Below are 24,944 nucleotides of genomic sequence, written 5' to 3' on the forward strand. Positions count from 1 at the left end.
CTTTTACCTCTATATTTTTAATTAGGTCATATTCATTTTCCAGAATATGTGCAATACTGGATTATTTGGGGCTTGATGATTATTTTTAACCATGGAAGTGTTTTGGTTTTGGTTTTTTTGGGTTTTTTGTTTGTTTTTTTTTAATGTAAGACTCAAAGCAAAATGAAAGAGAATGTGCATTTCAGAAATAAAAGCAGACTATTCATGACTTCCTGCACTTTGCTTCCATAAAATCTAGCAAGGAGCAAACCCTTCTGTTAGTTTTTCAGGTATGAGTGCAAATAGAAAGCAACACCTTTCATTTAATTGCATTTACAGTATCACAGAACCAAATCTGAACCAGTGGTTTGTGACCATTATATATTTAGTTTAATGTAAAATAGCAGCCCACTGAAAACCTTATTTGCATGTCAGCCTGAGGGGAAAAAAAATTAGTTACAACTTCTTTAGAGTTTCTAAATATCCCTTTTGGGGTTTGGGGTTTTTTTCATCAGTAAGGAAGTATCTATGGAAATCTACCTTTAAGGAATTAGCCCCCTCAACTGGAAAGGTCAAGTTACTCTGTAAACCTGTATTGCAATGTGCAGAGTAAATATGTTTATTCTGCTCCATCTTGGAGTGTACTGCTGTCTGTGTCAATGGTTGGATAATCTAACATTTATCTTTTTAAAAACAAGTACTCTTTACTTGTGATTCAACGAGTTGTGGAAACCTGCTCCTGAAGGCAAGTTGTGTATGTTGATAAGCTCAGGCATTTTGTCTACATGACACTTTTATTCCTTAGTTTTGGATGCTTCTGTAGGGCTTTTCCTTTTTTCCACTCACTCAGACTTTGAATTTTGGAAACTAGGAGCACTTAATATGGATTAAGGTGGGAAGGCACTTGTGTGTTCCATGTATTATATACTAAATGTGCAGTTCACTAAAATAAAAATCTGCCAGAACCAAATTCTTTCCTCTGCTTTTCCTTTTACTTTTTCCTTAGAAAAAAGCAAGGGATGGATTATAGAGGCAGAAGACACAAAGTCCAGCAGAACAGCTGCAAATCAGCAGGTTTGCCTGGTGCCATTGCTTATGGAGGATTGAGAATTTTCTCTTGTAAGGCCATGAAAGAATCTTCAGAAGCAAGTTCTCTGGGCATACACAACTAGTATTACCTGATCTATATTTGTATTTTAAAGATAAAACTAATATAGACTCAGTTATTGTCTTTCTTTTATCAAGGAAAAACAGGTACAGATGAAGAAAAAAAAGAAGCAGCAGTCAACACTATTCTCTTAAATGAGATAGTTAAATTTACGGAAGAACTCTGTAGGGTTAGCTACTGAAACTAGTTTCTGGTCATTTGTCTCTCAATATATCTCTGTAGCAGGTAGCTCAGCAGCTCAATCCTTATCTGTAGCATAGGCACAACTGAGGAAATAATTTGAAGTTTTTATTGAATATAGAGGATTTTTCAATTGTAACAGAAATACTCTGGCAGTCACAGCCTATACACAAGTGATAAGGGATCTACATGTCACTGCAGCAGCTCTGAGCTGCCTCAGGATCCACTCTGGTTACAGCTGCCTTCTGCTGCTGGAGCATTACACATGCTTGAAGTGGGGTTAAGGTGCTTGGCCCCCATTGCTTCCCACCTGCTCCCTGAACAGTTTGTTTTCATACCATCAGCCCTATGATTGCTGCTCTTGTTGTGCTCTTTTCACTCCAAATGGTCTTCATCCTCACAGCCACGAAACATGACAGAGTTCAGGATACCAGCTGACACTTGCATGCCATGGAGCTTTGGTAACTCAACTTAAGGAGCTTGTTCTTGCTCTCTCTTTTACTGCTGGGATATGAAGCTTCCCAGAAGTCATCTCCTTTGTCTTTCTTGTGTCAGGTGTGACCTGAATTTCATACAAGCCTCAGTAACCTGCTTTACGTGTTAGAATTCCCCAACTTAGGAGGACTGCATCAATAGCATATGCTATCATCATCATGTCCATCAAAAGCAACATGTATTTCCCTATAAAGGTAGACAAGTGGTGTGCAATGCAGCACCTCTCTGAGAGCTGGAGCCCCTTGGTCCCATGATGGTTGCTCTGACTACTGCATTTTGCTTGTACCAGAATCATCCTGTAAACAAGTTGGAGGCCTTGTGGCATGAACACCAAGAAAGAAAAATGGTCTGTTACCCTCTATATCAGACTAGTAGCACACACCACACTAAACTTCCATTTTTTGCAGAAAAACATACTGCTTAAAAATATTTAAGCAGTTTTTAAGCTTTATGAAAGTCAATTTTCATTTCTGTGGATTACAAATGCAAAAAATGAAAGGAAAAAGAAATTACCTCTAAAATAAATGCAGAAGTTCAAAAGTTTTTAAAACTCTTAATTATAACAAAGCTATTATCATTTAGGAAGTAAAAACAGAAAGCTGAATCTAATAAATGGTTCCAGATCAAATTTCTGTAATAAAAATTTGACATCATCATCATGTTCTAGTCATAATCATGAAAAGCCACTAAAATTGCAGAAAAATATCCCCCCAGGTTCAAATTTTGGCTAAAAAACAGAGAGTCTTCCTGTTCTTCTGTTCATTCCTATTGGTCACCAGACAACCTGAGACCAATCTTTCCAGGGCAGAATATGAGTATTCTGAACACAGTGGAATAGTCACCTAGACACAAACTCAGGATAGGGGCACATGCTCTGAAGCCCACTCTGAAACTTGCACTGCAGGGTAGAAGAAAAATCCTGTGAAGAAAGTAAATTATGCAGAGCAGGAGTCTGTACCTCTCCAATGCCCCTATAAAAGCAGATGGCTTCGTTGTTTGAAGTAGATGCCAGTTGTATTAATAATATCATAATTAACCTAATTAATTTATGATTACAGAATCAAGAGTTCTCAGAGCAAAGGGAAATCAGGTCTGCAGTTGAAAACAGCCATTTCCATTCTTTCTGCTTATGTGCAGAGCATAGAATGCCAGTTCTGGATCATAATCAACAAGTATCAAACACTGTTATTTCATCAGGGTTTTACATTTAATGCACTGTGCAAACTGGACAACCAGAGATAACTGTAATGAAAATGTGTTCTTAAAATAACTCCTCAGCATACACTATAAAAGATTATGGGGAGTATCAGAATATTTTAAAGTATTTGGTTAAGTGATCGTAATTCATAAGCATACTATTCCTCTCTTCCACAAAGATGCTTGCTCTAAACATCTGCTGGTATGAACCACACTATAAAGAGGAGCTATCAACAGAAGGGAATTTTAATAAACACTGTTCTTTGTTCCCTGTATTTTAATGACTGATATAATTAGAATGAAGGTTAGGGGAATATTTGTTTTCCTTCCCCTCAGGGCTACTTTGAAACAGTTTGACTTGCAAACAGCATTTCAAACTCTTGCAGCTATAATGCTTAAGCATTCTGGTGTTGTACAAGGGAAAAAAAAAAAAAAAAAAGAAATGCTTACACAGCAAGAGCATCACCCAAACCCTTTGAATGTAGCAGAGGAATATATGGAAATTAGCATTCCCACACTCTGTTGGCACAATATCCTCTACAGACCAAGCATTGTAAATCTCTCTTCCACAATGCAGGAAATGATGATACAGGTACCAGAGATATCTTGATATTTGGAACCTTAGGTTTTTCAGGAATTTCATAGCTAGAGATAAGCTGTATGTCAATACTCATATTCACTTCAATTGGTAATTAAAATACGGTAGTTCACATGACAACTTTAAGAAGATATCATCTTCCACTGATTCAAACAAACTGACATCAGAAAATGTGAAAACATTTCTCATTTTCTTCACCATGACTCACTTAGGTCAGAGACTGCACATTCCTTCACAACAGCCATCTTTATGATAGAATCAACTCTTAATACAAGCTTGATCCAGGAGAAGTGTGGATTCACAACCTCCTGTCAAATTAGTCACAATACAGATTTAATTTTGTCCATTTATTTTATGAAGGGTTGTGGCAGCTGGGGTAGGCTAGATGATGCCTGATTTAGCAAGCTGCATGCATAGACAGTGCTTGATCTCTCATAAAACCTGCTGTATAAAGACAACTTTCCAAGAAAGTTTTGGAGATTTTGAGCTGGTTGAATCAGTTCATACTATGCCAGCACTTCTAAAGTTATAGAGTACCCAAAGTTTGCATTCAATCAAGACCCAAATCCTAGGTACTCCAGAAGTTGTGAACCACTATCAATCTGTATAGAATCTGGGACTGGATCCAGCATCATATCTAACTTTCGAGTCCCTGGCCTGCAGATTCAGAAGGCTAGGTTCTTCTCTTTCCTGGTTGAGATCTTCACCATGAGAACATGAAGAGCTTCACACTTTTCTAAATGTTTTAGAGGTGGAGCTATCCAGAGAGAGCTATCATTTGGCCCTACCAAGTATTTATACTGAAGTATATCCAGAAACTGCCTGTATGTATGCAAGTTAATAATAGTGTCTAGTTCTAAACCTTTCAAGAGCCCTTAGATGGATGGATCTTGCATGCCAAGTAGAGTTAGTGGAGTCAGAGAAGAACAGACATTTCTGGAGTGGATGGTCTGAGCAAGATCTACTGGTAGCTGTTAAAACAGTTTATCAGTAAGATTATCAGGGAGGAAAATAACCCTGTAAATTGAGGGGTACTTTTGAGAACCAAGTCCACTACAAAGGATCTTGAATCAGCTGACCAAGATGCACAATAAGTAAATACTTCTCCAAGGCTTTACAATTACCATAAGCCAAATAACACAGCCAGACAGAAGCACAGAAACACAGCTTGTAGCACTGGGAACAAATGTAGCAGGATGCTCTGCCCTAGAATGTGGTCCAGCAAATCAGACAATTTCCTATTTCCCCTTGGAGTGTGTGGAGATTTCTTCCTTGGATAGGGAATACCCCACAATTATGCTCCCCGAGGTTAAGAGATCTGCCCACCAGCACTGACATGGTGAGTTACATCAATCTTTACTTAAAATTTATTTCTTTTTGCTAGCTTTAATATAATTGCTGTGATACAGTGCAATATGCTATGCCATACTCTACACTATTAGTAGTTCATTTTATACTGTGTAGTAAATAATCCTGATTAAGATATTTGGTCTAATATTTTGCCATAATAAAAAATTCATTTTATATAAATACGTATGATTTGCTATCTGTAATCCTGCAGGATGTGGTTACTTAAAACGTTGGCAAAATTTGGAGCTAAGATTAGATCCAGCTGCCCCCAGGCTCCTCTCTGAGAAGAATTAAGAAATCAAGGAGGTCCACTCTGCACCTCATGGCTCAGTGGCTGGGCTTCTCTAATAAACTTTGTCTGAAGCTCCTACTCCCACCCACAACAAGAAGTCTTGTACCACTTATTGTAGTCATTATAAAGGAAGTGGCAGGCTCCCACCTCCAGTAGAAGAGGAGGAAAGGATTTGGGAACATGACTATATCATATTCACTGCTGAAGGCTGGAGATGTTGGGGTGGGAATGCTGTTCTAAATAGACTAGACAGGAGAGCAGGTGATGCCAGAAAGAATGTTGCTAACAGTTTTCTTCACATACTAGGAATTTTGAGTAATTTGATAATTGAGGTGAATATAGTTGTCTCCTTCCCATCCACGCTGAAGGACCAAGCCCAGTGCCTTGCTCTGGTGGTTGGCTGCCCTGTAGAAAAAACTAAATGTATAGTGTTCATACAGATCATTATAGAATATTTTCTTCACCACACCATCTGGATTCATATTGTCAGAATTCCACTGCCTAGACTTACTTCTATGAAATTATATCCATGAGATGAACAGACATTTTTGTTGTTGTTGTTGTTACAATACTTGATCTGTAGAAATTAGAATCATTGTTTGTTAACTCAGTCCTGGGTTTTGGTCATCACAAGAGTCAGACAGCACTGCACTTTACCTGATACACAGCACACAAACAGAAAGGATACAAAGACACAAAAAAAAGCAGATACTAACAATCAAATTTGCAAAGAAAAGAAAAAAAAAAAAGCAGTCTCAGGATTTTAGTGGTGCATATTACTACAATATTACATAGGATTACCGGGAACCCTCTTTTCAAACATCTCCAATTTTTGCTATCTGATACATACCTATAAGGAAAATTTAAACTAAATATCAAGAAACCAGTATAGAGATGACCCAGTGGTTTTTTTTCTACTGAGATAGTATTCAATGCATCAATGCCAAATATTAATTACTTTTTTTTCTCTTTGGCACAAAAAATGTTGTTTATGAAAAGGCTTGGTATGAACACTCCTAATCTAAAGTCATGTCCTTTATGTGTAATAAACATTTATATTTGAGTTTTGGGGTGAGGAGCAACATTTATTACTGAGAAATATAAAACAGCATGTACAAGTTGCTTCATAAAGGTGCCCTGAGAGCCTGTTGAAATCAGAGCCTTCACTAGCTACGGTACAAATCTGATGTGGTTTTCCTGCTTGTTTTTAGCAGAAGTACTTCAGCTTCCCACCTCACTATCCATTTTAATCCATTTTTCTTTCAGATTTAAGCAGTCTATGGATACGATTTAAGTTTTTTAATCAGATATAATTTATTAACATCAAAAATACAATTAAAATTTTCTCCCTGATGTCGGGACCAAAGTGACTGCCATCTGAAGTAAGCAAAATTAACTCCAAAACAGCATCAAGGAAATGGCAACTTTTGTCAACATTTATTTCCCTGCAGTCAAATCTGCTGTAGCACCCCTGATGAGTCTGGGCCACGCCAGCTCTGGTCACAGTCCCTGGGTGAAGCTGCTCTGGTGTACAGCACACAGCTCCACTTGGGGAAAATGGAACCCAAATAATAAATAAATAGTGGCAATGCCAGGAGGAGCTCCAAAGAAACAGCATCCCCATGTTCAGCTGCCAGCTGCACAAGGCTCATGTGCCATGTGCTTGAGCCTCTGTGGCAAGAGGTCTTTCCCTTCCAGCAGATGGTTGTTGCTCGGGTCAAACCCTGTCATGGTGCCTGTGCTGCAAAGTCCCTTCAAATTTACAGGAAATTAACAAAACCAGACATAAACATAAGAGAATTAAATGACTGAGTTTAACTTCCTGGGCTTAGATTGCACTTGCCCTCCTGGCACAGATTGCACTGTTTCTTCTCTGGGAACAAAGGCAGCTTTTTGCAGCATCCTTTCTTTTTCAATCTGCCTGAACCTTTGCAAAGCAAGCCCTCCAGAAACACAAAGGTTTCTCCAACTTCACCCCACCCTGCTCATGATCATGCTTTCCTTGGTCCCACAAAAATCTGGCCAAAATTCTATAGCAGGAGCAAACCTGAACTTCAATCATTCCTAAATTTTAGAAATTACATTACGTCAGTGAATCCCCACTGAAACATTTATGGTAGTGGTAATTTGTTAGAAAATGTTACTAAAAGCATGAAAAAGCTGGAAATACCTTTCAGCAAGATCCTATCAGTAATACCAACTGATTATTGCTATAACCAATGCTTGTACAGTCTCTTGGACTTATTAATATATAATGTCTCCATTCAGATTTAGATTAATATTTCTACACAAAGATTTCATGGAACACTTTAAATTGTGTGAATGACAGATGCTGTTACACTTATAAGAGCTCCAGCCATGGCTGGGGTAAGGATAATTGCCAGCCAGCATCTTTAGAAAAGAGTTTCAGCAATTCATCCAGCATCTGAAATTGATTACACACAAATACAACTTTATCCCAGGCCAGTGATAGTTTGGCCCTACTTAATAACAATTTTAAACTCTTATCACATAGCTGTGATAAGAAAACATAATTTTGCAAGAACATGATGATGTACCCGGCTTATGTTCTGAAGGGTGTTTGGTAAACACAGCCTCCTACTTTAGATATTTTTTTTCTCCTCCTACAGAGTCGCCTGAAAGGGAAATTCCAAAAGTTGCACAAGAAAAGTTGTCGTTGCTTCACCATAATGTAGCAGTGTGACCTCAAAAAAATGCAGTCCCATTTTTAATATTTTGTTGTTTGGGTGTTTTTATACGGAAGGTTGTAATTGTAATTGGAATATTCCGTTCATTTTGGTTACTGTTGGAGACATTTTGCTAGCCACGATTTCACTTGGTGCAAACTTACATCACTCTCCTAGGACTGATTCAGCTCCTCTGGTTTGTGGTGTCTGGAAATCTGGGGGAGTTTCTCCGTTATTCCATCCTGATTCTCCAAAGTGTTCTGCAGGGCTGCTCCCTGTGGGGACCTCAGTGGGTTTGTGACCCCGGGTGACACACAGCTGGCTGGGTGTGCACTGGCCCCTGGGGCTCTCCTCTGCCCCCCAGGTTCAGCTTGGCTTGGAAGCACTGCTTGGATGGTGTCCAGCTCAGAGGTTTTCTTTGCACTTTGCTTTAAAGCAGCTCAGTTTCTGCTATTATTTATGCTGTAGCATCTTCCCTCATATACCTCAGGCTACTGGCATGAAGAAGCATCACTTAAAAAGTAATTTAGCAAATAAGTATACTTTCCCTAGGGTGCAAATAAGAGGAAAAGTTGTAGTAAATAGCTAATGTAAGCAAAAGGTGCCTTGGGGGAACCCTAAGAATCACTTCTTTGAAACCAGCAATAACTTCTGGTGCTATTGGTCCTGAGGCAGCAGCAGTCAACATTGTTTAAAAAAGCTCCCTTATGGTGTACTCATTAATTAACTGCACTGTTTGTTGATTCTAGATTGATTCAGTTTGTTCTCAGGAGAGCATTTTTGGAAACTCAGTAATGCCTTGATGCAGAATTTCATCTTCAGGCCCTAAATTCCCAGGATGATGCTTTACTGGGACATATAGGAGATGAAGGAAAAAGGAGAATTTGTTAGACAAAAATGATAATAAAAATATTTTAAATTCAGATGTAATTTTTGAAGATTTTCCCCACAGAGCTAAAAAAATTACCTGCAGCAAAGTTTGACTGACAGGCAGGCTTTATCAAACAGAGAATAAGACAAATGGTATGCAAAATAGGGAGGAAGGTATTTGCTCCTAATTACTCGAGAAAGCATTTTAATTAAGTTGTTTGCCAATTAATGCCTCATTTTTAACATTCCATAAATATTTAAACACATTTCATAAACTTTTCTTCACAAGAAAACACTTGCAAATATTGTTAAAGAGATTCTTAGGGCTCTCTTAATGCAGTATACTTTACAAGTTTTATTTGCTCTTCTTGTGAATAAAAAAGCAAATAGAAAAATATGTAATTTCATATCAGAAATGGCATATCTGTATATAGACTATATCAAGTCTATATCAAGAAGATATTTAAAATATCTTTATGTGATGACTGCCTTCTATTACATGAATGAAAAACTGGGAAACATGGAACTTGAACTTGAAACAGATCAGTGAAATGCAAAAGCAGATAAATGCAGATACCTCTCCATTTCCATACTCCTTCAAATTGATCACTCAGAGCTATTTATAGCAAGTCCTGCTGCTTAAAAGTATTTCCATTCAAGAAAAGTTAATTAAGAAAAAATAACAAGCAAGTGGCAAGGAGAGAAAATGGAATGATTTCAGTAGTGCTGAGGCTTGATTCAGCCTTCATCTTAACACACACACAGCTCTACCCTGCATCCACAGGGACTTGCTCAAGCTTCAAGCTTGAACCCTGTCTCCCTGGCCTCGTTAGAGCAGAAACCTTCTCCTACACTCATGTGCACCAGGAGTGGAAATAAAAGTGTCAAGGCTCCTTTTTTCTGCATACTGAAAACAAATGTCTCTTTCTCCTCATATTTTAAAGGCTTCCTGTTTTTATGGAGCAGCTGACTCTATTTAAAACTTCACACAGGCACTTTATCTGTTTATTTATTCATTCATTTGTTCTTCCCAGAACTTTCCTTACTCATCCAAGGTTTGTTTGTTCAAATGACCAGAACTTCCCTTATCTCAGAGCTTGACTTTGAAACCCAGATCCTGCCTCACCCCCTTTGCTGTCATTAGTCGTTTGTGCCTGGATCCAGGCTCTGCCTCACAATACAGGAGAGACCCAGCCTGGTCAGGGGTCTGGATTAAAGGGGGCACAGGATGAGATTGAAGGGGGAGGAGAATGAGGCAGCTGGGAAGTCAATCTTTTGGTGGATCCATCTCAAAGGTTTTCCCAGCCCTTCAGCACTCACTGGGTCAGTTCTGGCAGAGAGTGGGCTCCCTGCCATCCAGAGCTGCAGCTCAATCTGATTGCTCAGCTCCTAAAACAGCAGCAAACTCTGACCCCCGAGCAGGAGGGGACCAGGTATGGAAGGAGGCACTGCAGTGTCATCTCTGTCTCACTGCGCGCAAACACGGCTCCTCAGCCGTGACTGTGCAATGGACAGTACACACTGTCAGCTGCTCCTTCAACAGAGCTTAACTTACACTTTTCTTCCTAAAGGCTTGACAATTTTTAGCAAGAATCAAATTGGAGCACAGTGGGAGCTGGCTGGTTCCACTGCACTCAGGTTTTTCTCAGTCTGCACATCAGTAGCTTGGAGTGACAGTCTAGAAATTATGTTTCCTTGGATGTCTTGGCCAAATTTATAACTACCCCTCCCTCTCACCTTGCAATTTTGTCTTCTTCAGTTCCTTACTCAGACTTGGGGCAATTTATACCTGCAAAGAGGCAGCCATAAGCCATCCATGGAGATAGTCAAGTTACGACATCAGAATGAAGATAAGTTTGAAAAACAGAGTAAAAAGTTATTAAATAGGTCAGATGGCAAGTTTTGCAACTAGTACTCTCAATGTCATAAGGGAGTCAAGCAAAAATTTCCAACTAAAATTGTTTATTCAGAAAATGCCTTTAAAAAGAAACCAAAATCACTGTTCATTCAAACCACTCCTATTACAAAAAAAAGAGAAAGATCTCAAAGGAAATTTTTCCTAGCAGGGGGCATTCTTTGTAACTTGGTGACCATGTAAAATCCAGGAAACACATTACATTAAATATTTTTTCTGTTTTCTCTACTGATTTTCAGAAACAAGACAAAGAGGTAACAGCCCCTGAGAAAGAAAGGAAAAAAAAAATCAAACAAAGTTGTAAAAAGCTAAAAACAGGAGAGGAGACCTTTTAACAGGTAAATAGAATAAAGGACAAAGAGTGTTTGAATGAAGGTTAGCACAAGGCAGTGCTGAGGCTGACTTAGGCTCCTGGGTCCTACCATACTATGAATATTAAGCAATAGCTTATCTTTTCCTCTGTTGTGCAACACACATCTTCTCTCAGAGCCCTCTCAGAGCTTCTCTCAGAGCCTCTCTCAGTGGAGATGCTGAGGCTCTTGAGCATGCCTAGAGTCCAGAGAAAGACTGAAATAACAAGCGCTACCTTTTTTTTGCCCAGTGACTCTTAATGGGGTGATACCCCCATAGAAATCAGCAGCTTCTGTCCAAATTGTCCTCAGAAAGGGACACAGATGGTGCCCACAAAGCCCTGTGGCCAGGCTGAACAGAACATTCCAGAGCAGCAAGACCTCCCTAACCAGGGAACATTTTAACCCTGATCTTTAGAGCTCTGAGACCAAGAGCTACAGGACTCCACCTGCACTTCCCAACTTTTTGCTGCTGAACGTAGCTGGCAAATTATGTTCACATCTACCTACTCACAGAGAAAGTATAATGGCCAAAGGGGAAGAAGCTCACTATACCTGATAACCTCGATATTTTGGGTATGTGATGTGTCACTGGGTATGTGATTCCTGCTTCTCCCAAGTCTGTGGGAGGAACTTGGTAAGGCTGGGGAGATGGGGGAGAAGCAGCTGTGCTTGATCTCAAAAATATGTCTCCCCTTTTAAAACAACTAGAAATAGTAGAAATACATAATAATACAACATTCACAATTTTTCTTTTACCAGTGTCATGTGGAGCAGCCAGCTGCTGCCAGGTGTACTACAGAGCAGGGACTGCCCATCCTTGGTATGTTTGGGGCAATCCAGCCTTTCATCCATTTGCTGAACTGGAGCTCTAAGCAGTGAGCAGTCTCAAGTGAGAGAGAAGCAGGGGGACATCCATATTTGTGTATCAAGCACAGATTTACCATGAGGCAGAGAAACAGGTTATAGTGTTGAGCAATGCCTGTCTGAAGGCTTTTCTTCTCCTGCAAGAGCTGTGTGAAAGAGACAAGTCCTTTGCTTAAGGACTTGATTTTCTGAGTCTGGATTTTTCTCATGGCAATAAGACTTCAGGTTTGGAGGAATGGTTTTATGTGGTCCTTTGAGCAGAATGAAGAAAAGTCACACAACCAGTTTGCAAGGTTTTGATAAGATACATAGGAAGAACACACATTCCTTTTTGTCACACACAGTGCTCATTGATTTTTTTTTTTAAACTTTGTTCTACTATTTCCTGAAATTCGACAGAATTCAAGGGTTTAAGGGGTTTAAGGAAAGAAAATTGCTGTGTGTCCTTGTTAGCAAAGCTAACAATAATCAGTTTCACAGAACCAGAGAATATTCTGAGTTGATGGCTAAAGCACAGCATGGGAGCAAACCAGAGATCTTTGGCCCCTCTCACACATTTGTTACCTTTGCCTGCATTAAAGAAGACAACTATGAGAATCTGGAGTAACTCCAAACATTTGCCAGCTGGTTTTGAATGTTCTCAGCTGTGTGTGCTGTTGGATAATCTTAGACTTATTTTGTGCTGTTTGTTGCTGCCAGATAGTGTTACTGTTTAATGACAGTGTTAGAGGAGGCAAAAGTAGGTCCAGCTTCTGAGCTAGAAATAATCCAACATAGCTCTGGCTGAAAGTTAATGCAGTCTGAAAAGAGAAAAAAAATCCTCCAGTGCATTCATTTGGCTGGTCCTCCTAATACTTGTGGGAAAATAAACAATTTTCAAACCTTTAGTTTTGATTTTCTTTCCTGCCATTATTGAGGCCAGTACTTTTCTCTGATGTGAAAAAATTCAAGTAGAGACTGAAAGCCCTTGCAGAATTTCTGTCAGATCAGACTGCTCACCAGGAGAATTTTCTTGGTTACTTCGAAGACTCACAGACCCAGAGAATGGTAGAGGTTGGAAGGGACTCCAGGAGGTCATCTGGTTAAACATCCCTCCCTTAACCTTACAACAAATTTTAATGATTTTCCCTCCATGTTTATGGAATTTTTGTGATGTACTCTGAGATCCAAATAGAAGCTTCATAGGCACTCAAGTACTCCTGCCTTCTGAACACTTACCCAGCAGTTCAATGACCCACTATTTTTCTCTCTGAAAAATAAGATGCTCCATCTTGACCCCTGAAGTCACAGTCAGCTTCTTCCCAGCACAAGGCTTAATTAAAGACACAAGTGATCTGATGGAAATTTTGCCAAGCTCCGTGAAAAATGCATCAGGATTTGCTTAAAAAAAGGCAATGTTTTTATTCAGTGAATCAATTCAAAACAGATTAAACTCTCAGTTAAAAGTACTATGGGTGTGTTCAAGAACATATACTTTGGTATTTTATCTACTTTTATTTTTAATTTTTTTTTTTAAATAATAAAACTGCTCAGCTTTGGAGTTTTTTTGTTGTTGTTTTTTGTTTTTTAATCTCCCCTTCAAATCCTCCTTGCACTTTCAGATATCATTTTTTCCTTTCCTTAAAAAAATGTTGCACTCTCTTATTTTAAATATGGAAAGTAATCAATAATTTCAGTATTATTAACCTGTTCACACCCCCTCAGTCAGTCTGATCTGTGGGAAATTTATGCCACCAAAATTTGTAGTTAGCTGCCAATAATTAACTCACATTTCTAGAAGTGCCTAATAAATCAGCTATGTTTTTGCTCTCAGAGTGCAGAATTAAAAGTGTAATAAGAATACTGTTGTTTCAGACTCAGTTCTTCTAAATTTAAAACTTGTGGACCTTTCTGGCCAGCTAGATTGTGCCAGTAAACAAAAATACATCACTCAGTTCTTCCCAGAAAAGAAACATTTAATCCCAAATCTCAGCTGTTTTGGGGATGTTGGAATGTTTCTTTTTGTTCCTCAGAAACAGACAAACAAACAAATGTTAAGTGTGTACGCTTTTCAAAAGCCTTTTTGATTACAAATATGTGAAAAACTAAAAAGTTTCAACTTGTGGTTCTGAAAATATCTGTGTCTTTTGAATCTATAGATTCACACTGAATTGAGATCCTGTGACTCTGCTGGATGAAGGGCCTGTTACGTCTAGAGAAGAGAAGACTGAGAGAGGATCTCATCACTGCCTACAAATGTTTCAAAGGCAGTTGTGAAGAGGATGGTACCAGACTCTCTTCAGTGGTGCCCAGTGACAGGACGAGGAGCAAAGGTGATAAACTAAATCATGAGAAGATTCATTTCATTAGGAAGAACTTCTTTACACTGAGGGTGGCAGAGCACTGGAACAGACTGCCCAGGGAGGTTGTGGAGATTTGGTCATGTCTCTCCAGAATCATTCAAATCCCATTTGGAGGCATTCCTGTGTCACTTGCTCTGGGACATCCTGTCTTGATAGAGGGCTTGGATGAGATGATCTTCAGAGGTCCCTTCCAACTCTAAAATTTCTGTGAGATAGTTTTCAAAAGGTCTAGAAGTGCCCTTATGACTGCCATTTCATTCTTACATCTAGGACTCTGAACATAACCAAGTGACGACCATGAAGGAGCCCAGTGTTTTTCAAGAGGGAGATTATCTCAGGGGGACTTGAAATTGTAGTTGTGTGCTGTCCTCATGAGCCTGACACAGGCTTAAGAAATGAATAGTAATCCTGTTCAAATAGAAGAGGAAAATAATTCAGCACTGAAAATGTTCAGATCACTGCATAGACACCATGAGAGCTCCTGTGTGCATCTGGTGCTCTGGAGATGTGCAGCTGGTGCAGGGGGTAGGATGAGCAGCGAGCAGCTGCTCTCTGAGGTATGTTCCCCTCGGGACTAAGCATATCTCTAGTCAGAAATATGTCAGGGAGTTATGCTGGCTGAACCAGAAGTCCCACCCTGCAGAAACAGCCAGTGGGGATTACCGGCAGTGCTGCCAGGGGAGTCACACTGCACAGGGATGGAGAAGACAAGGAGCAGCATGGGATGCCCGTGTAGGAGTGCAGCCCTGTGTTTCAGACTCTTCAGGGTGTAGCTCACCTAGACTATGAGGGGCAGAAAGGGGTCAGCCCCTGTCTCCCTGCTAGGCTCTCCCCATTGCCCTCCTGCTAGTCCCTGGCACAAGGGAGCTTCATGCCTGGCAGCTCAGCCCATTCAGCACAACCTTTTCATTTTAAATGGTGTTCTCACCTGCTATGAAAACGCCCAAGTATGCACAGTGAGACTGGAGTCCACACCAAAAACCCTGAGCAACCCAGAAGGGGGAATTTAGGGACATGTCAAATGAGGAAAATGTGATGGAATGAGCCTCATGCTTGCCAGCTTGTACTCTGCTCCAGAAACAGGGGAGAAGGGAATTGCCACCTTTTCCAGATCCTGTCATTTAATAAACCTGTGCTCAGTTTGACTGTTTCAAAGGAAACCAGATCCCTGCTTTCATTAGACACCTCTGTAACCTGATGCTTGGGATTATTTCCATCTGTGATGTTCCCTTAATTGTCTGAGCTTAAAATGTTGCACCATGCCTTCTCTCAGCTCCTTGCTTTGAGCTGTGTCCCTTCTAAACCCCCCTCCAAGACTTCTGAATCATCCCACTTACTGCATTTGGAGTCCAGTGTCTTCCCTGCCTGAAGGCCTCTGTCATTGTTAGATGCCATACTAGACTTAACCTGCAGGCCAAAAAATGTAAACCACAAATGGGCAGTTTATACTTCACCTTAAACAGAAACTTCTTTTACCTTCCAAAGGAAGCCGGATCTCCTGTGGAATAAATGGAATGGAATAAATAAGTAATTGTAGTTTCCAGTTTAGGTGTGCTTAGATTAGTGTAACAAAAGGGCTTTTCTAAGGCTGTCCTGACACATTAGCAAAAAGAACCCTTGTGCAAAGGGAAATGAAAATCCATGCTGTTGCATGTAGTTTTCAGTCACTAACTCACAGCATTGCAATAAGGCTCCCATGCCCCAGCTCTCATTAGAAACAGCCTCCAGTGGTCCCACATGGATTTGCTTTCCACCCTTTTCTTGTTAAAACTCTGCTAGATATGACTATTTAGTGTTGTCCATTTCACAAAGATACAAGAGACAAGAAGATGCAATCCATGTTTTCCTTGGCCCTCAGCATGTCTCCCAGATCCTCCTTGTTTTAAATTGCTTCACCTGTATCCATTGATATATTGGCAAACATATGTCAAGATAAATCTTTCACCTTACCCTTCACTGACACATTACAAATGTAACAGCTGCCACTAGATTTCGATTAACCTTTTTAGAAGATATTTTACTAATCCATACCCATTCCAAATCTACTGCTGAGTTTAATTTATTCCACATCCAAACAGCAAAAATATGTATGTTCTGTTGAAATGTGTCTTACATAAATGAAAAATTAAGAATTTTCAAGTTGATTTTAGGAACTAGGTGTAAAGAAAAAAATGCTGAAACACCTGTAAGTGCAAAGGGGTCCCCCATCTGCATCATTGTCCTTTAAAATCTGTCCCCTCTTAGGTGCAGCTAGAAGGAAAATATCTTATGCCATATCCGCATATACTAGATTGCTGTCTGGATTTTGCTAGTGAATACATTTTTCATTTAAGCTTAGTCGAGAAGACAGTCATACATCCATTTTTATGTATGTCATCCACTTCTGCAGGGATAAAGATCAAAATCCTTAATATCCTTCTTCTAGCCTTCTTTAAACAGAGATTTACACACAGATTTATTTCAATTCCAGTTGATAATGACTTGTAAGAGTCTTGATGTCTTTGGAAAAATCAGCCTTGGCAGTTCTCCATTGACCCCCATAGTCAAGAGCACCACATCAGTATGAAATGGCTTATTTCTGTGCCTGAAAAGAAAATCCAATCTACTTATATATTAGGTCAATTATTTAAATTAAATATTATCATAAGTCTTCCTTTTAAGTGTGCTTGGCATGATTTGGGTTTGTTATTCTCACAAGATATCAGCTAAATATTTATTGCATTGTTATTTGTATTTAACATAATCTTCCATCAGCACCAGGGGTTAATGGATTTGCGTTTTGCATTAGGGGAAACCAGCATGTGGGTTGTATCTCAGCTAAAGTAAGTGGTACTATTCTCATGAAATATCAAAAACTTCTGTGCAGACTAAGTTTTCTAGAGGAGAAAAAAAAATCAATACAGCATAGAAAATAAAAAGAGTAAACATGCAAATTAACTCCTGGCACATATTTTGTTCTGGGCTGTAATACTCCTTTTAAGATTGCCCCTTTTTTGAAAGAATTTCTTGCATAATGGCATTTTAGTCATCATGTTAATGTCAACAAACAAGGCAGATTAATGCTTATAATCCTGAGCTGTCTCACACTCTGCTTATTAGAACTGTAGGCAGATCTTCATTAGGATGAATGACATCTGAATCTATAAGCTCATCACAACAGAGGCACCTTCTTGCTGTGGTGTCACCCTGCAGATGACAATGTCGGCCATTATGAATGACACTCCACAATTCGTTACTTCCTGCCTCAAATTGCAGTTAATCTTTCATCCAAACTGTACACATGTGCAGCTTTAAGTGGGCTATCACAGCAAGTACCCAGTAATGCTGCAAGCACATGGAGAATGACAGAAGGTAAATTGCTTGTCAGGAGGTCTGTATTTCAATTCACAGCATATTCCAAACACGTTGTGGTGAAAGCTCTCCACAACAGCTGCTTTCATTGCTAACTATTTTTGATGTAAATGTCAATAAAGCTCCAGGCCCTTTCATATTTTTGGCCAAGACTGTCCATCTTTCCCTATGCAGGCTGGCAGGTTGAGCTCCATTTATCTACTCTTAGGAACATGTCCTATAATAATGATTGTCTCTGGAGACCGTTTAGAGTGATTGAAAGCAGTGATTGGGACAATAGGCTGCTGAATTTCATTGCTGGATTGGGTTGACAGGTGACTGCTTTTATATCCTCTGGAGGAGAGATGGAAATAAAAACACAGTTATATCTAATCAACAGACAGGCATCTACCAATTGCAAATCTATACCTTCAGTTTACCCTTCTCATTAGAACAACTTAACCACAAATTATTACAGGACTCTCATCTTTCTCCAGTAGTCAGAGGGTTTTCAGAAGAAAGGAAGATGGGGAAGATATGTGTTGCCTCACTAGAGGTGAGTAGTAGGGAAAGAACACGTCACAGGCCATATAGTTCTACCAGTTTCAGCGCCAGCTGCTGCTTTTAGTAGCTGCAGTTAAGATCTTCATTTTGTTTTAATGAAAATCCCTGGGTGTTACAGAAAGAAGGAATTTCATTTTTAATCAAAGAAGCCATGAATATTATACATTGCCCATAAATTTAAATATATTCTAACAGTGTCCCTTTTTTTTTGTCTTGCATTTAAGCAAAAGTTCTGTAAACTCATTAAGCTTACTGTGGATATTTTTTCTTTTTATGAAGTTGATAATTAACATACCACTGGGTTTTCCAAAGGAGATGGGAAGACGATCAGGTAGAATTCTGAAAACAGTATGGCAAACAGTCTAAAATATTCACTCTGCACCAGCATCTGGCTCTTTGGCAGACCCCAAAGACTGTTGTGCTGGCACCTTTGAAATTCCCTGTGAGTCCATGTAGTTGCCCATGGTTACACAGCAGCTGAGATCTGGCTTCCTCATCTTCTCTGCTACCACATTCCCCCAACCTCCATTTACCTTTGCTTCTGTAAATCACATCCACTTCTGTCCATCAGTGGTGCCCACTGCAATGTTACATCCATTTCCCTCTCTAATTTGCAGACCAGCAGGTAGAGGGTAAGTAGGAGTTTACCCTTGGCCATTTCCTTTTGTCTAAATCTGCATTGGTGTAGCTTTGTTCACATTTTACACTGATTTTTGTTTACTAGAAACTCTACAATACTGAGCAGCTTTCTGTGGCTCTAGGCAATGCTGACACAAGTTGTGAGAATAGTATGATTAAAAGCAGCTAACTACCCAGCTGTTAGAGTCACATCTCTAGCAAAAACCTAATTCAAAAAACTCAATGCTGTACTATCGAGCCTTCAATGAAAAAAAACCCCAAACAAGTGAGTGTTTTTGACTCCTATAAGCCTTATGTAACTGCAGTTTTATTTTGAAATGTTGGGGATGTATTGGGTTTGCATGACAAAGTTTTGGTAGCAGGGGAGCTACTGGGGTGGCTTCTGTGAGAAGCTGCTAGAAGCTTCCCTCATGTCCATGGAGCCAATACCAGATGTCTCCAAGATGGACCTGCAGCTGGCCAAGGCTGGGCCAGTCAGTGATGGCAGCAGCACCTCTGGGATAACTTGTTTAACAAAGGGAAAAAGAAAACCGTGGAGTAGGAGCAGCTGGAGAATAAAGAGAGTAAGATTATGTGAGAATAACATCTCTGCAGACCCCATGATTAGTGAAGAAGGAGAGGCAGGAGGTGCTGGAGCTGAGATTCCCCTGCAGCCCGTGGGGCAGCCCAAGGTGGGGTGGGGTGTGCCCACACAACACATGGAGGTCCATGGAGGAGCAGAGATCTGCCTAAAGCCCATCGGGGACCCCACACCAGAGCAGTCTGTGAAGAGCCTGTAGGAAGGACTGATGCTGAAGAGGTTCAGGGAGGACTGTCTCCCATGGGAGTGGTTCCACACAGGAGCAGAGAATGAGGAGGAAGAAGCAGTAACAGTGTGTGATAAACTAGCTGCAGCTGCCATTCCCCATCCCCCTGTGTCACTGAGGGGGAGGTGGAGAAATCAGGAGCAAAGTTAAGTCTGGTAAGAAGGGAGGGGTGGAGGAAAGGTGTTAGAAGATTTAGTTTTTATTTCTCATTACCCATTTGAAGGATAATAAATTAAATTAATTTTCCCCAAGTCAAGCCTGTTTTGCCCATGATGGTAATTGCTGAGCAATCTCTCTGTCCTTATCTTGACCCACAAACCTTCTATCTTTTCTCCCCACCTTCAGCCAAGGAGGAGAATGATAGAGCAGCTTGGTGGGCACCTCATCTCTAGCCAAGGTAAATCCACCGCAGTGGGAAAATACCTACAATGTGACAAATATTCATAGAAACTTTAATTTCTCCATGGAAATTAAACCAGCTCATTTGAATAAGGCTCACATTATAGATTCAATGCAATTTTCCTTTGGAAAGAGAAAAAGAAGCATATCTTTCCAATTCTTGAATAACAATTTTATATACATTTTGCTTAAGTCAATGTAGCTGATAGCTTGCCAAAGGAATACATTCTAGTTTAAGACCCTAAGATAAGCTTGCAATGTTCAAAACCCGATTAATATTATAAATACTGGGTCCTTTGTATCAGATCCTGAATGCCAGCTTACCAGTTTGTGCAGGCTTCCACAAACTGGGGATAGAAATACTCAGTGTCTTGAAGGCCATGTGAAGAGGCTGGACTGCCAAAGAGCATTATGTTTTGTTCTTTTTATTGAATGTTCTGGTTTTATCTGGGACAGAGTTCCTTTTCTTCTTAGCATCTGGCACAGTGCTGTGTATTTGGATTTAGTATGGGAAAATTTGTTAACAAAGGAAATAAAGCACCTGAAACTTTGGTAAATCTACGCAAAGAGGCTATTACAAATTTCTTTCAATATATTGGTTAAACTGACAGACTATAAAGATCAAAAGTAAATTCCAAAGCAAATAAATAGATTGTCCAAGAAGAAAGGATACATTAAACAAAAAACCCGTGCTTTGTTTACATACCAGTTTAAATCTCAGTGCAATGGGAGGTTAACAGTTGGGTTTAGAGAGTCTAGCAAGAGAAGCCCATTTCACACATCTGATAATGTAGCTGTCACTCAGGCTCTGTGTCTTTCCTCATCCCTACCCCAAAGAAAATTATGTGTGAATCCAGACCTTAAATCATGTTGTTTTCTCTTTTATTTTCCTTTAAAAAGTTGTCATTTCTTTCTGAAAAGAAAACTGGATGAAAGATTGATCACATTGTCAAGAAAAGCACTAAAATCCAGCAAGTCCATAATATTTAAAAGTTAGGAAGTTTTCTGCGTGCAGTAACATCCACTAAGACACAAAAATAGAAAGTTACTGAGTTTCACTACTCACTACAGAGGCAAAAGCATAACAGTAAAAATACAGAACCTTTCTCTAATTCATTGCCTAAAAAAATAGTTTAGTTTTATTCATAGAAGTATAGAAATACATGATCTTTCCATCAGCTGGAACCAGATTGCCTGAGAAGGACACTTAGAAAGAAGTAAAAGAAGGGCAATTAATACCAAGTTATTTAAACAGAGAATGTAATTTTCGTCATTTGTAGAAGTGTGATTTTTTTCTTCAAGCAATAGTTTTTAGAAAAATATTGTCCAAGTATCTGCAGCAATTGTTCTCAAATTGGTTTTGTGGGCAAACTAACGAACGAATATAACCAGCTGAGGCAATCACCTATTACTTTGGAAACAACTTAGAAGTGAAGAAGCTGTTTACTTACTTGCATTTTATTTTATGTAACATGAATTACTGTCAGATGTCTTTTGTAACCAGCATTCACCTTTGATGCTTTCTGCTTATCCACAGAGATATACAAAATATTTGACACATGGTCCCGTGCACATTAAACAATATATGTTTGCTAAAATCATGTGTAAATGTTTTGTAGATTTGCCCTTCTTCAACACTGTTGTGGGTCAGATAAGCCCTCACTTGACCTTTGTACAGAACTCATTCAGTGAAGTCCTATGTTAAAATCATTATCCCAGAGTAAGTGTCTACCAGGACTAGATAATATCTGTGACCTCTTATGGAGGTGTGCACAGGGTGGAATATGTTAGATGATGTATCTGTGCATCCCCATCCCTCTGGCAAAAAGAACTCGGTATCTGTTGAAGATCAATTGTCCTCCTCATCAGAGGAAATTTAATCTGGTATTTCAATTGTTAACATATATTCTCCTTTAATAATTACAGGGTTGCAATTTTTTTTTTTTTCAGAATGTCATCAAATTTTAACTTGATGACACCTCACTAGGTAAGCTAGCACCTCACTGAGGTAAGCTAGGCTCAGTGGAAGGGAAGAGGGACAGAGTTCAGGGGTGTGAATCTTAATGCACCAGCACCAAATGCAATCAACCTAAGTTGAAGGGCACCTAGGTGAACTTAGTCACTTCAATTACACATCCAAACTTAGAATAAATTTGCCTCAGTAAGGTAAGAGTCAATGTAGATATAAACACACTTCTCAACTCCCTGGCATCCTGGGGTGTCACAGGCTAAGCTGATGTGAGACGCTGTCAGCCCTGAAGAGAGGGTGTTTGATAAGTATTTCATACTCTGTGAAGCACTGTGTGAAACAGCAGCCTGATGCACTCTGCCAGATCTACATTATCCTTTTAAAAACATTTCTCTGAGGGAGGCCAATATTTGTGGCCTTTCTAGGTGTGGAACCCGCCTGAATAATAGCTAATTAATATAAAATGATTGATTTAAACATCTTCTGTGTATTTTCATTCCAGAGCCCACAATTAAAAAGTTCAGTAAAAAAATATTCATTGTGTAAAATGAGCTCTGGCTTATTAAAATATTCAGTAAGCGCAAGAATGCTTTAGCAGACCAACTTGAAAGTCTGATAATAATCTGTGTCACATCAGCAATGCTGCAGCTGCACTGTGGTACAGAAAGAGCATTTGGCTTTTGGTGAGTGTGTTTAGCTTGCAATATTAGATGAACAATTAATCTAAAATTCTCTTAAAGAGAGATGCAAGGCATAGCCTGGAAAACATCGCAAGCAGTAAAGCAAAATTTTGATGTATGAGGATATGAAAAAGTCTGTTAGGCAAAGTGCGTCATAAGGACCTTTTATTTAGAGTAAAGTGACTTTTTATTGTCTTTAATTTTCCCATTTAATAGTTCACAATGGAGGAGTTAATGTTCAAGAGAGGAGTTCCAATTATCTCACATCAAAAAGTCAGAAGGAGAGCTTGTCTCCAGAAAGGTGTATCAGTGTCCTGCAGTTCCTGCAATCCAGTGAAGTGTCAGGTGTGTGTCTCCTGATATCTCAAATCAGCTCACTGAAAACACATCTACCACGGCCTTACAACAAATCATTGAGGAGGCAAATTTATGCAGTAGTGACTGACTGTTACACAATTAAATGTGATGGCATGAGGTATCAGAGTAACGTGGAAAATTTGTCCATTGCTATAAGTTATGTAAGGGATGATTCATCCCTGAAAATATCTCAGAGAAGAGGTGCAACTCAATCATCTTCATGCCAACTGCACCTCTGACATGATTATTGCTCCTTTGAAAGCAGCTGATTTCTTTTCTAGTGGCATCATTAATTTGTGCTATTATAAGACCAGTCTGAAATTTATGAAGACGAGTTGGCATATAAATACACGTCCAGAAGGAATGTGAAAAGGAAATACATTGAAGTATGCAGGATTTCAGGCATCTATTTCATTGAGTAGGGCATGTCTTAAAAAGAACATTTATGAAAATGATCCAAATCGTTATTGCTGGGGCAATGGTGGCTTGGGGTTGTTTTTGGTTTTGGAATTTATATTTTTTTTGGTTGCTGTCATTGGCATGATGATAAGGAAGGAAATTAAGAAATGTGAAAGGAGAAGCACAAAACTGACAGCCCATCTTTTCTAATATTGATACATATATTTGCTATTCTAATATTCTATAATATATTGCTACAATGGGAATTTCAGTTGGTTCATCCATTCACACATGTGGAGTAGGTGCATTTGAATCGTCTATATTGGAACAGAACATTGTAAAAAACCATTATAAAGCCTATTTTCATAAGCAGACAAAGTTTTGACTTTGTGAAGTCAGCAACTGAACTACATTTTTTGAACTCCAGCATAAGTCTATGCCGGAAATATGCTGGAAAACCCAAACAACTGTTTCAACTGTTTTGATTGCAACATCCTAATGAAGTTTTCCTGCTTTGCTGGTTACAGCTTTTTTAAGATTGTCCAGTCAGAGACTGAAAATAGTAGAAACATTATCAGATAGAGAGCATCAAGTTGCTAGCACTTTATAAAAAGATCTTATAAATGTTTTATAAACAGGTCAGAGACTCCCATGACCCACTCGCAAAAAAATCTATGAGAAAGATAAAAGAAGTCACCCTGTGTGAAACATGAGGAAAAATATAAACCCCAGAGAAATTCTTGTTAGGTTCTGAAGTTCACAGTGTCTCAGGTGAACCCCCTGTATGAAGCTGAATCACAATCAAAAAAAAAAAAAAAGAAAAAAAAAGGAAAAGCTGTACTGCATGAATAGCACAGTAATTTGCATTATCTATTTATCTCTGCTTCCAAGGGCTTTTTTTTTTCCAAGAAATATACTGAAATCTGACTAGAATCAGTGATAGGAGAGAGTAGGCATAAATAACTTTTCAGGCACACTCTTTTTTTAGGACTTTAAGAAAAGGTAAGACACACACTTTTTGAATCCTGCTGGGGTGTTGATCAACCTTTTGCATCTTGAATGCTGTGGGCATCACAATAAAGCATTTCAGTCATTTTAGACTAGCAAAGCTTCTGGCATGGGTCAGAAGGACCAGGCAACAGATGCTGCACAGATAAGGTAGAATGTGTTCCCCACAAAAGAGTGAAAAAGTTTAAAAGCCACAAAGGAGAAGTGAGAGGACATGGCTACCTCCTTGTTCAGTGTACGGGTGTGGGTGAGTCGAGCAAACACACAGCAGGAAGCTGGCTCCTGATTTTCCCAGTGCACAGGGTTGTGTTTATTAGCAATTCCTACTGACTTTTGTGCAGGCACCAAGTCTGCACTCTTTAGCTGTCTGCCAGCAGGACGGCACATTGGGGTGGGGAGGGAAGGCTGAGGAGGGATGTGCAGGAGCCTGGGATGCTCTGGGCTGGTGGCTGGGGCTGTCAGGAGTGAGCAGGCGGCACCACAGACAATTGCAAGCAGGGGGG

This window comes from Poecile atricapillus, chromosome 2 (assembly GCF_030490865.1).
Source record: "Poecile atricapillus isolate bPoeAtr1 chromosome 2, bPoeAtr1.hap1, whole genome shotgun sequence".
Lineage (NCBI taxonomy): Eukaryota > Metazoa > Chordata > Aves > Passeriformes > Paridae > Poecile > Poecile atricapillus.